General features: G+C 42.7%; 1 protein-coding gene across 2 annotated transcripts in view; it reads right to left on the bottom strand.

Annotated features, from left to right (window-relative positions):
• Positions 1 to 12,920, bottom strand: part of arid3c (AT rich interactive domain 3C (BRIGHT-like)) — an 84,221-nt gene that overhangs the window by 58,320 nt on the left and 12,981 nt on the right. The gene's annotated exons all lie outside the window — the stretch shown is intronic.

Raw genomic sequence — 12,920 nt, 5'->3', positions numbered from 1 at the left:
GTCGTACAAGGGAAACCTGCTTTCTGTCAGAAGGAGTTATTTATAATCAGGTAGTGCATGTCACCTGCCCTCTATCAAACACAGGAGACCAACCAGTGGAAATGCCAATTTTGTGTTTTTACATTAGCTGCAAATGCAGGAACATTCTAGAACTACAGCCATTCAAATCCAGCGGATTAACCTAATTGTCTGGATGGTATCGCTGCAGCAACGGCGACAGAAGCTTCTCTGTGCGTGCACAAAGGGCGTCTTTTATCATTATACAATATCAATACCGCTCGTACGTAAACAAAACCTGTAAAATGTAATTACAATGGGTAGAGTGTTTCACAAACAAAGATGAGAATATCAGAAGGGGGGCAAATAAATGCTGGAGGGTGAGAGAAACATAAAACTGGGCTGTTATCCTTGATGGCATTCAATATTGTGACATGCTGCTAAGTGTACTGACTAATCAGCTAATTTCCTTTTTTTTGTCATTTTTACTCTTTGTGTGTAGCTAATGTCTCACTGAATGTACTTTCTATCAGGTGAAAAATTGTGTTAGACGACCTTTTATTTTCAGCTTTGATGTCCATTGTCTGCATACTGCAGAGGGAATATGACATCACCACAGCATTCACTGTTTTGTGTCATGAATCCCAAACTGAAAATGCTCGGGAAGAGTCATTAGTGTTTCTCACATTAGTGTTCATATTCCAGATGTCTTCCTGATTGAATTCATATCGTAATTATATTTTTAATATGTAACATGCTAACACATTCTAAGCTTTTCTTTTTTCATATAGTACGGCACTAGATTAATGTTGCCTATACATTATAGCCGGGAACTATTATTCTTTTTTGGTGTTGCACTGCAGTACTGGCTTTGGCGTAACACCGTATTTTTTTTTATTTTGTCTTGCTGGTCAAATCATAACTATTGCACTGTAGGCTAACAGCAATGAATACACACTATATTTTCCCTTGTGAATAGCCAGATCAATGCCAGGTGATAACAAAAGGTCCTTGTTTCCTTTTACAAAACACATGCAAATAATGACATCACACTCATAGACATAAAATAAAAATGCATGTTGGTTTGGACAGGAATGTTGCAGCAAGGAAATAACCCCCCCAAGATAAAATCTAGGGAGGGGCTTTAACTGAAATTCAAATGTAACAGTGGTCCCACTTTACAGCCCAGGGAATTGGGCCTGCAGAAACCGCATTAAGTGGATTGGACTAAATGTGAGAGGCCTCTCTGACCAATCAGAGGAAGGAAATCCTTTTGTCTGAAAAAGTAAATGCAATTAGCGGCTTAAAATACATTCTATGACTGCGGAGGCCACCAGCAATTCACAAATTGCACGCTGTAGATGAGTGAGATAGACCCTATCGTTAAGCACTACTGGGGTCTGCATGTCTGGACAACACTTTTTTTTTTTTTTTTTAAGTGGATTGAGGGGTAGTAAAGAAAGAAACAAGGGAAACAAAGAGGAATGGGAGAAAAGAATTTAAATTGAGTTTCTAGTTTGTTAAAAGCAGGCAAATGAAACACTACTTTGATGTAGACTCGCAATTTAACTTCCATGGATTTATTCGGATGGATCTTTAATGAATATATTTTAAAAGTATTTCTATGCTGAATTTACAATCAAAACCTACTGTCTGATCATGAAAATAGACTGAGCTCAGTACTGGAAGAAAAATATTTTGTATGCAGTTCCTTCTGGAAGGGTTTTCTGTGAAACAAAACTTTTTTCAATAAAAAGATTACGAATTTGCAAAGAAGAAGAAGCTAAAAGCAAGTTCATCTCAAACAAGAAACATTCTGTGTTTTAATCACAGCTGCTGGTTTCAGAGACGTTCTTCCATTTAAAACACTTTGCCTCAAGACACCCAAAACATTTTTAATGCCAATAATTTAGAAAATTTTCCCCCTTCCAGTAGTCGTGTCGCCACTGAAACACTGTTAATGGCGCAAGCTATGCGGCTAGCGTCTGCGCGCACAGTACATCCAGCACGCACACAAACGACACCATTAGGGCCCATAAGCGCGGGATATTCACGCTAATGACGTGGGAATTTTCCTTTTTGTACTTCAAGCTTTAATTTTGGGCTTTGGTGAGAAAAAAAGAAAGCTGGAGACTTAAAAAATAAACCTACACATTCATTTGCTCACTTCACATAAAAATGTCTCCAGTGTGTCTTCGGGGCCTTCTCTGTTAGGGGCTCTTAAACCTTATGTGCAGCCCCATAAATGTCAGGTTTATAATGAAAAAAATGTGCAGGGGATTCTGCTCACTTGGCTCACGTCCCCCCAGAGCTGGAAGACTCTTTTGGGAGCCGGCCCGCGAGATTGTGTGGATGTGAAAAATGATAGCTCTCCCCATCTAAATAATGCACGTCCAGAACTGTGTATCTCGAGACAGGAGACACGCTCCACCGGGCAAACGAGTTGCGCTGCACATAATCATTTATTCTGAACGAGTATAAAGAGGGGGAAACAAAAATAAAAGTTTTGCGCAGTAATACGCTGCGTTTTAAATGGCCCTTTTTGAATGAGGTATATTTGGCTGTATTTGCGAAGGGGAAACCAAAATCAATGTTTTTTTATGTCTATCAACAGCCCTGTGTAATAACAATTGGCTCCTTGTGGGAGGTCTGCTCGGAGAGCCTGCCCACCCCTGGATCTGTTCTCAGTCTGACCAATGTGTCCATCCGAGGCGCCCAGGAATAATGATATTAATGGAAGGCGGAGAAGACAGGAAGTCAATGGCCAGATTTGTTCAATTTAACCTCCCTGACCCTGCGGTTCCTTCAACCCGTCAGCTGAGCCCTCCCTCACACCGAAGAGTGGGAAAGACCGGGAGAGTACGACAGAGAGACAGAGAGAGAGAGAATGAGGGAGAGACGGACAGAATGAGACAGGGAGAGAGAGAGAGAGAGAGAGAGAGAGAGAGAGAGAGAAAATAAGTCATGGAGAGAATGAGAGAGAGAGGGAGGGAGGGAGAGAATGAGAGGAGAGAATGAAAAGAAAGAGGGAGTGAGGGAGAGTGATGAGAGAAAGAGAATGAGGGAGAGAGGGAGTGAATGAGTGAGGAAGGGAGAATGAGGGGGGAGAGAGGGGAGATATTAGGAAGAAATGGAGGGAGAGAGAGAGGTCGAGAGGGAGGGAGGAAGAGAGAGAATGAGGGAGAGAGGAAGGGAGCAAGAGATAGAATGAGGGTGAGGGGGGGGAGAGGGAGAGAATGAGGGAAAGAACGAGGGAGAGAGGAAGGCAGTATTTTCTTCAGTGCCGTCACCGCCGCCAGCGCCACGCTCCGTACACGGCTCGCCCTCAGCCCAGACGGCGCAGCCCCGCACACGACAGAGCCGCTTCCTCAGGCCTCGGGCCCCACGCGGAGCGGCGGCGGCGGCATCCGAAACCCGACGCTCCGGGGAACCACCTCCGCGTCACGCGCGCCGCGGCGAGAGGGGGGGGGGGACGAAAACAAGGCACGCTGCCAGGTCTGCGCATTATCAGCTGTGCGCTTGGCACAGGCACAAAGCCGCTCCTACACCTTGCTGTGAGTCACTGGTGTAAATCTCCCTCCGCACTCAGACATCAGCAGCGGATCCACCGAGCGCGAGCCAGCTGGACCCAGGCCAACTAAGCGCTGCCAGATAAGTAAGCGGGCCGCAAGTGAGGGAGAGTGAGAGAGAGGGAGAGTAAGAGAGAGAGAGAATTCTTGGTTGAAGGGTCAAATGCAGTGTTATGTGACGCAGCTGCTGGCTTTGTGATGGAGAGGCGGGTTTGGCGGCTTCCCGGGCTGTGGTCTTTTTTGTTTCTTTGCGCAGGGAAAATGCAGCTGTGGTGCCGCGAGCGCAGAGCACGTCGGACGCAGGCTAAAAGCGCCTGGGCCTGTGCCTGGGCCTAAATAACACACAACCATCCAGGTTGAGTTATAGCCACCGTCCCTGTGACCCGTGATCTCCGGATCTCTACACGATTACTGAGATATTTCCGCGCCTGGCCGACGCAGGCTCGAAGAAGAAGAGAGGTTCTGAAGACAAGCAGGGGAAATAAAAAAAGATTAACTTTCACTAGCAAGCGCTTGTCGAGTTAACTCCGCGGAACAATTTGCCAGTGTAAACACTGCTCTTGGAAATGCTCCTCCCATGGTCCGAGATCGAATCCCAATCACGCCAGTGCTGACTGTGGCTGGTAGCCGAGCAGAATGAACCGTGATTGGTAGATGCATCGATGTTCGAGAGGTGGTTGCAGTCGGCCAGGAACTGTGTCTCATTGCTCTCTAGTGAACGCCGCAGGTCAACTGGCGTGGATATAGTCTGCTTGCCAAAGCTGCATATAAAATGTCTTCCTCTGACTCGTGTCTGTGTGAGCTTGGCTTATGGGCTGCAGTTTTAAATGCAGCAGCTGGCACCATAAAAGCTTCAGAGGAGAATCTGTGCTCATTCTTGGCCACCATGAACTATGTTTAAGGACTCCCAGTAGAACACACAATAGAGACCATAATATTTCTACCAGTTTGTTCAACGTGTTTTACAGGTTGATTGCAATAACTATGTATACAACTTACAGAGTTGTATACAGAGTTACATCAGCAACACCAATTGAAGAAATGGCAATGGTATTTTTATGCGGTATTCTACAATGACATACATAAATTATTTTTGTATGTCAGAATCAAGAAACCAACCTGAAAATGCTACTCACACATGAATGTTTCACAATACTGTGACTCTCCACATTATGGATTCCTGAGCAGTATTTTGTCATTGCAACTTGACTGGAAAAAAAGCAATTGATGACACGGTATACATGTGCCAGGGCTTCAAGGTTGAACAAGTTAATATAAATCCAAGCCGCCATCTTGAATAGTTAAAAACCAGCCAGGCGCTGCTCCCGGCATGTGCGAGATCTCAGCACGTGGTGCGAGCGGAAGCACGGCATTAAGAGCTGTTAATGTCGGACGTATGACCCGTGCATCTTGGCTTCCCGGTTTGCCATCTGTAAGGAGGGAGAACAGCTGCTTGGCAGGCATTACTGAAGATTAGCCAGCAGCAGGAGCGACGAGCTGATACAGCATTAACGTGTCATCGTTGCTAGGGTGCAAATGGCTCTGAGAATAAAATGTGAGAAGCTGCTAGGGTGGGGGTTCTGCTCATATGGGGTTCCAGCATACTGGACCCGTCCACGATCACGTAATGACTGCGCGGTACCACCAACATCTAATTGGAGTAGCATTAAACATTCGCTGGTCAACAGTTTATCCCTGAGTTGAATATCCCAGCTCAAACACAAGCGCAATTGTCAGATCTCTTCTCCCTGGCTCCAAGGCACAGTACTTGTGTACATTTGTGATTGGTGAGGAATAAGCTAAGGGCCAAAGGCTTGTCGACGTGGGGGCCGCGGCAGAGAAAATGGAGTCGCTTTGTGCTCGCAGGCCTGCCGCTCTCCCGGAGGTAGGCCAGAGCAAAGGCAGCTCAAGACATGTGAGGGGCCTCATTACCTTCCCCAGCTGAGCTGGGCTTTGCCGTATCAACAACCCAGCCCTCAGCGAGCACGCCTTTTATGGAGCCTGACAGCCAGGCTCTAAATGGCTACCATTCCCCTGATACCTTTATTTTTATAAGGCGCTGAACAAAGACCATTGTCGCCAGGCCAGCATGCTAGCTCAACAGGAAATTAACAGTACCGAGCCAAGACAATATAAATCTCCCTTTATTGGATATGCAAGGAGACGGAGACGGAGACGACCGACATGTCCCAGAGTAATCTTGCGCTGAACGTTAGGGTCGGATGTTTGAGATTGTTCAACCGTTGGTATTTTTTGAAGAAAAAAATGTTTGACTTAGCGTGCTATGTTGGCTCCTTTTAGAGTATACAGGATAGCTTCTCTATTGTTTGCCTTTTGGTGGACGGGCGTGTTTGTGTGTATCAGTTACTGTTTTGCATTTTTAATGCCCACCTGAACAACAGCTCAGGGGGGATTTTTAGATCTTGTCTGTAACTACAGATCAGTTAGAATGAGTCAATCGGGCAATTCAATACTCCGGAAATTCTGAGTCTAACTGGATGAATGCCGTCTGGCTGTTTGTTCTCCCTATTTATACTGATTTTATCCATTTTACTGATGAGCTAAAACTTTTAAGGATATTAAAATTAATTCTGTGGATTTGAAGCACATTCACCAGTCATCAGTATGCTAATAATAATGCAGCTGTGACTTCTCTAAGAACGCCACGAAAAATAAGTAAATTGAATACACAGAAAATTCCAAAAACAATGGTTCTAACTTCATTTGATAAACCTCATTTGGTGAAACCCCCGCAAATATAGATAGATGGATAGATAGATTAGGCCCCAGTAAGCCAGCAGTATTTCATTCAAGCTCACCAATTAGCAAATACTACCACTTCTTAACAAGGTTACCAGGCATGAGCAGATTTTAATTTTATTACCATAATCAAATTTCTTTTTTTCTTTTTTTCACTGGATAGATGAAAATCAAGTAATAAATCAGGTGACATGTGGCAACGGAGCTAAATGACAGGAAATTTGCACTAGTTAATTCCCTGCTGTTCCGTCTCCTACTCTTTTCAATTGCCAAGATGCAGGAGATGAGCTGATGAATGCTGGTAGGGACATACAGGAAGATTAGGGTTAATGCAGCATAACGTCTTATGACCACACATATCTGACTCTACAGCACTCTTCATACATTCTAAACAAATTCCAAGGACAGGCACAGAGATGTGGCCAAATAATTGGAGGAAGAAGGTCAGCCAGCTAAAGGGGGGGGGGGGCTCAGTTGGGTTGGTGGGGGGATGAAGGGGTGGAAAGAATGGAGAGAGGGGAGGAAGGGGATGGGCTGTTAAATTTATGACCAAAACTGCCACATCATCAGCGAGCAATGGCATTTCCTGCCTGAACACAGCCAGACAGGTCAAACCACCATTGTGCAAGCAGATGGAAAAGATATCATTGCAAATAATTTCTCCACGCAGCATTTGCCACTGAAACTAGCCGCTGGAACTCTAAAGCTTACGATTGTCATTTGTTAAACTATGTGCTTCAGTGTCCACATCCACACAATGACACTGAATACCTTCCATTGCAGGGTTTAAAAACAAACACTAGGGAATGGCTTTAGGGTTTCCCTCATTGTAATACTGAGCATTATTTCAGCTACTAAAAGGCTTGGACTGTCTCGATTTTTCTCTTTGATTTTTTAATCTGTGTATCACAAAGGTTATAGGGATGTGTTATAAATGCAAGGTGTGTTTTCAATTCAAAAATGTCAATTTCATAAGGCAGAAAATCCATTTTAACATAGTGGATTCAGAACAGGAAAAGCTATATTGATGCACAAAAATATTTCTCTAATCCTACATCATAGCAACAATTTATGCTAATTTAATGAGATTTCTTATAAACATGTACCAGAAGAAATACCACTTAACTGACCTTGCATCAAGCCAATGATGATCTTATTTTACAAAGAATGTACAACAGGATTGCACACATCTAACATCTAGCAGAATTTGTCCAAACAAGTGTTAAAATTGAATATCACAAGTCACATATGACCACATGTTGTTAAACAGTGGCCTCACCCAGTATAAAAACACCATCCACTGTAAAGCAATGGAAGAACACATAAATAAATCATCAGGTCCCATCAGCACAATACATCTTTTGCTTGCTTCATTTTTTCAGTTTCATAACAAATGCCAAATTTATGTAATGTTCTGTATTTGCACAGTGTTCTTTATTCAGTTTGTTTTAACTTGCTGATCTATAGCAGACAGTTTGATTACATGTTACAAAACGACCTATGCTAACACAAAAGAGATAGACCTCAGCTATCACATTGAAGTACAGCTTTTGAAATGTAAGGCATATTTCTTTGTCATTTAGGCCTGGGCAGTTTACAAAAAATCTAATCTGTCCCGTATATCTACCGAATACACACAGATGTTAAAGATGATTTTAATGATTAACTCCTCTTGGAGGCATGACTTTCTCTATACATGTTGATTTTTGGTACAGAACTGGTCACCCGAGCACCTTTTTCCCATTCTTCCACTGTAGATGCAGAACTTCTGTGTACTTCCCTGAAATCCTAGTCGGAAACATGGAATTTGTTTATAAAATTAGCGTGGAACATGTATACACCTGACCACAGAGAGGGAATCCATGTTTGTAGCATGCATTTTGCAGACGTTTTAATGCTTTCAGAACCTCATGTATAAGTCGATGGAATTTGCGAAGAAACTGACTTTGAATCCGAATCCTGTGCTTACTATATATATACAGCAGCAAGCGTTGCCAATTTACATATTAATTCTCAATGAGGGTAAAGGTATATAACAAATAATTCAATATAGCAGATTTTTTAAAGCACCCCTGCAAGATGCATTTTAAAACCTTATTCAATATTCTATATTGAGTATTAGCTGGTTTAATGTGTTTTTTTTCCGGCAAAAAAATGTTCAGTACCTTAACAGGATGACGTTAAAACAGCTGGGGCATGGGGATTGGGGGGTAGGGGGGTAGCAGGGTGGTAGGCAGCTGATAAGACTCTATTAGGAATCTTCTTCCCCACTTCACCAATCAGCCCAAATGATAAACTATAAGACTATAGCTCTGAAACACCGTGATAAAACACATCATAGATACACACTTGCATACTGTTAGCTAAGCCACCCTTCAGACTGTGGGACAAAGAGTATCACAGTGTCCACATATGCCACAGTTTCACCATGCTCATGATAAATCCATGCAGTCTATGCATGTATGTAATCATTCAGAATGAATACATAGCATAACGTATTGCACTTTCACCCCTCAATAACGTCATTAAATCATAAACATTTATAAACTGTTCATAGTACACCCATGATGTACGGTACGCATCATTAAAAACAGGCAATGACCAAGCCACAGGATATTACAGATTTCAGCTCACATGGCTGTGCATTAGACACTGTATCTGTCACAAGATAGCAATTCTTTATCAGCTTCAAGCCATCATTTCTCATAAAGCTATTCAACACGTGTACTGATCTGTTCGTTTAGCATCACAGACACATCGCGCAGGGTAATGTCTGCACATACATTAATGATATCATCACAGACATGCAGCAGCAACTGCACAGAAAGCTGAGAGAACGATGTCGCTATGACAGATAGCAGGGTCGGAAAAGGCTCGGACTGACTTAACTTTTGTAGAGCTGATCCCACTGAAGTCCCAAAGAGTTTGCCAAAGTCTCACTAGACAGGCACTAAAACAGGCACATTTTGTGACAACACTAAACAAATGCTTCAGAGCCTTAAAGAGGCTCGATTTATCTGAATCCAGTGAATAATCGTCTAATTGTACATGGAAAAAATGGCAGGTCAATGGTGGACAGAGTGAGTCGCAAGTGTTAGAACGTATGACATGGCTGGACCATGAAAATCTGCACCCCTTCATGTGCACGCTTCACTGAAATGTATTTTTTTAGAACTATAACCATATGGATGCAGCAACCACTGTAGCAGTGTGTTTACAATTGAGGTAAATATTTCCATATTTTGAGATCAACCTGATCACTTTCTTAAAATGACCAGGCAGTCTAAATTATTAGATTATGCTGTAGCCTTAAATGTTCTACATTTCCACTTCATTCAGTAGCTTCTGTCACTTCACTTAAATATGTCATACAGTGTTGCCTACTGTACACTAAATTTGACTCATTTTTTTACTGGTCAGTCTTCTGCAATCTGCCATTTTGAACCACACAGAGCCACAGTGTCTACAGCTGAGCGTGACCAGCACAAACACACGTGACAAACACACTATAAGAGAGCAAACGGCCTCTCAGCTCCACAATCCCCTCCAGAGCACTGCTTTTACTTCTCAAAATCAGGGCCTGCCTCTTGTTTTAGTTAGATAGTTTTTTTTTTTTTTTTTTGCTGGCTAGAGTAAACCGAGCGCTCTTCATCGCTGATTCACAACCCTCATCTTATTTTCTTTGCAGTTGAGTTATTCCCTCAACTTTCGAGGCCTCTGCCGAGCCACGGAATCATGAATCTACCTTTCTCTTTTTTTTTTTTACATTTGCGGATCTCTCTGGTGATCTCTGACCAAGAAAAGAATTCATGAGTCACAGGCGGTATTTTATGGCCGGGCTATAGGTAGGTTAAAGGCCACCAGAGTCAGCTCATGCTAAACAGAAACAAAGCGTCAGCAGGCTCATGCTAGATTTCACAGCAGCGAATACTGATTGAAGAAGATCATGTTACATGGCCCCGCATTCTTAAAGTGACAGTATCATCATTCCAGGTCGATACAGTGCAGGCCCATCCATACATGGCGTTGCGAAAAATATTTTGATCGGGTCAGATCTTTACCATCTATTCTTACGTGCCAGATGTAGTTGCAAAGCTCACTGCATTTATTAACACATAAACATGTAAGTAAGTGATCAAAAAGAAATCTTCATAAGAGTAATACGATAAAAGGCTAATAAGTGACTTTCAGTGGAACAGAACGTTGACTTTCCTCACCATTTGTTGAGACTTGAGGTTCAGCTGAAATTTAACGCTGCGTGTCGTGCGTGATATAAAATGAATGAGGACTGCTCTTCTGTAAAACATGCAAAATAGCGCGTCTGATTTGTACTGTAGTGTATAGTGTGGCAGTTGTAAAGCGTTCAGTTTCGACCACTGAGCACAGCAACCAGGCTCATGCAGCTTGGTCATTTACTCTGTTATCTGTTCTAAATTTTTATTGGTCAAAGATCAGTCCCAGAAGAGGACCGGCTGAAGCACATACACCGTCCCCTCCTGGGGCACACAGTCTCCCTGACACCAAAAACAAGACTGTTTTTTTTTTTTTTTTTTTTTTGTGCTGACGTGGTACCGAATTATATGGGCCTCCATTGGCATTTTCCAAAGGGGTCAATATAGATTTTTCATCCCCCTGCCTGAATAACCCCTTCCCAGCAAGTTGCTTGTACGCCGAGACATTCGTCAAGAACACCGATGGCCAAGGAATGAAATCGCTAGGAAAAACAAATCCATTACTTTGTCAAAATTCTATTTAACGCCATTAGGCCCAGATCTGAGGAAAATGGGATAATGCATTCTGCTGGTAGGATTGTCTCCTTTGTAGAGGTGCATTCAATCAAGCTTGTGCACATTTAATTCTGGCTCCTGTCATCTTTGTCTTAGTCTACGAAGACGAAGAATTTTTTTTTTTTAAATAAATCACACGGCAACACTACTCTGCAGTACACATAGACCTTCTGTTGCATGGCCGTTAAATACAGCTCACTTTCTCGCTGTGAAAGTGTGGAGCTTATTTTTTCTAGAGTTTTATCCTTTTTCAAATCTGGGGGGAACAAAACGTCTTATTAACGGCCCTTCGGAATGTGATTTAAGCCGCCCATAAAACAAATAAAAATAACATTCCCATTATTTCTGCAATTTATTTTTCCTTCCCCTCTCACAAAGAAAAACACGGAGGAGATGTGTAACTGCCTTTCTTGACCACCCAGGGATCTATAGAACACATTAGGAAATTTATCTTGTTTGTATTGATTTCAGCCGGACCTCAGTCTAAATTTACTGATTGCTTCTCTGACCCTGGTTGAGGCAGAAGCAGAAGTCCTGTTTATTACGGTTAACACGAGCGAGGATTTGGGTTAATGGTATTAATCCAATTGTCTCTCTTCTGTCGTTTTTTTTTTTTAACTTTACACTTCCTATAACCTCGCGAAACTGAGGAAGGACTCCAAGCGCGGTCAGTGAACCCCGCTGTCGAAGACAAGCAATTTCCGTTTCTCGATAATCGGCCGGGAGTCCAGAGGCGACTTTCACACAAACAAAAAAAGAAAACATCAGTAAAGTTCAGTCCTCGCAACAATAATGCATTTCATTGCCGACACCAGGATGTCTCTGTCCGAATGCAATGAATAAAGAATAAAGGAAATGGCAACAAAGTTAAATGTGTTTTCCAGTGGATAACTGGATCTGCAGCATTATAGCACAATCTGTATTCCGAAAATCCTCGATGAAGAAGACCCTGAATCTTTCACCGTCTACTTGTGGGTAAATATATATATATAGGTACAGCCCTTTCACAACCAAACAATAAGGCAATATTCGGGAAAATACATTAGTTGCAAGGTATTAATTATATTTTGTTGAAAAAAAAAAACCATGGTACATGAGCAGTAATGGTTTGACGCATTCATTAATTAGACTGATGCACTTATTTGATAAATAGTATCGTAATAAAAAAAATCCAGATGAACTGTATCTCCTTTTCAGACCACTGTATATCGAAGAGCTTTTAGCTGCCGTTGCAAGCCGGAACATATTATCTGTTCAACTGCTTGTTTGCGGAGAGTCAGAGTTCAAATAGTGGAGCTGGAAAATGTAGCAAAGAGGGCCCAAGAGCCCCATGTTCATCATGCCATGGCATATCTTTCGAAAGCCGCAACGTAAGAAAAGTATTTCAGTTCGCTTTGCTTCGTGAAAAAGAAGCAGAACAACTGCGGCTTGATTTGATACCCTCAGATGTCAACATCAACGTGTTCACTGACGAGAACATCAGGGAAGGACATACCAGGATTTACGAGCAAGAATCGATTTAAATCGGAAAATGTACGCATACGAAATTAGCAACTGCCATACAAGAGATGAGAGAGAGACAGAGGAGGTCCTGCTATCCATCTTCAAGTTCCTGTCAACAACAGGACCTACAGTAAACGGCCACTTCCTTCACCAGATGTCAAACGGCTCCCTGGAGCCCTGAAATGACAATACCTTACGCCCTTCACCTACACCCCCACGTTACACGCAACAGAGAACGTGCAGCAGGATATATCTGCGAGTCAGCATGGCGTATGAAAACGTGAGCGCGCTTCTGTGACAGCTA

The sequence above is a fragment of the Anguilla rostrata genome, chromosome 10 (assembly GCF_018555375.3).
Source record: "Anguilla rostrata isolate EN2019 chromosome 10, ASM1855537v3, whole genome shotgun sequence".
In the NCBI taxonomy this organism is placed as follows: domain Eukaryota; kingdom Metazoa; phylum Chordata; class Actinopteri; order Anguilliformes; family Anguillidae; genus Anguilla; species Anguilla rostrata.
Note: the sequence above shows the minus strand (reverse complement) of the source record. Positions and strands in the feature narration are given on the sequence as shown.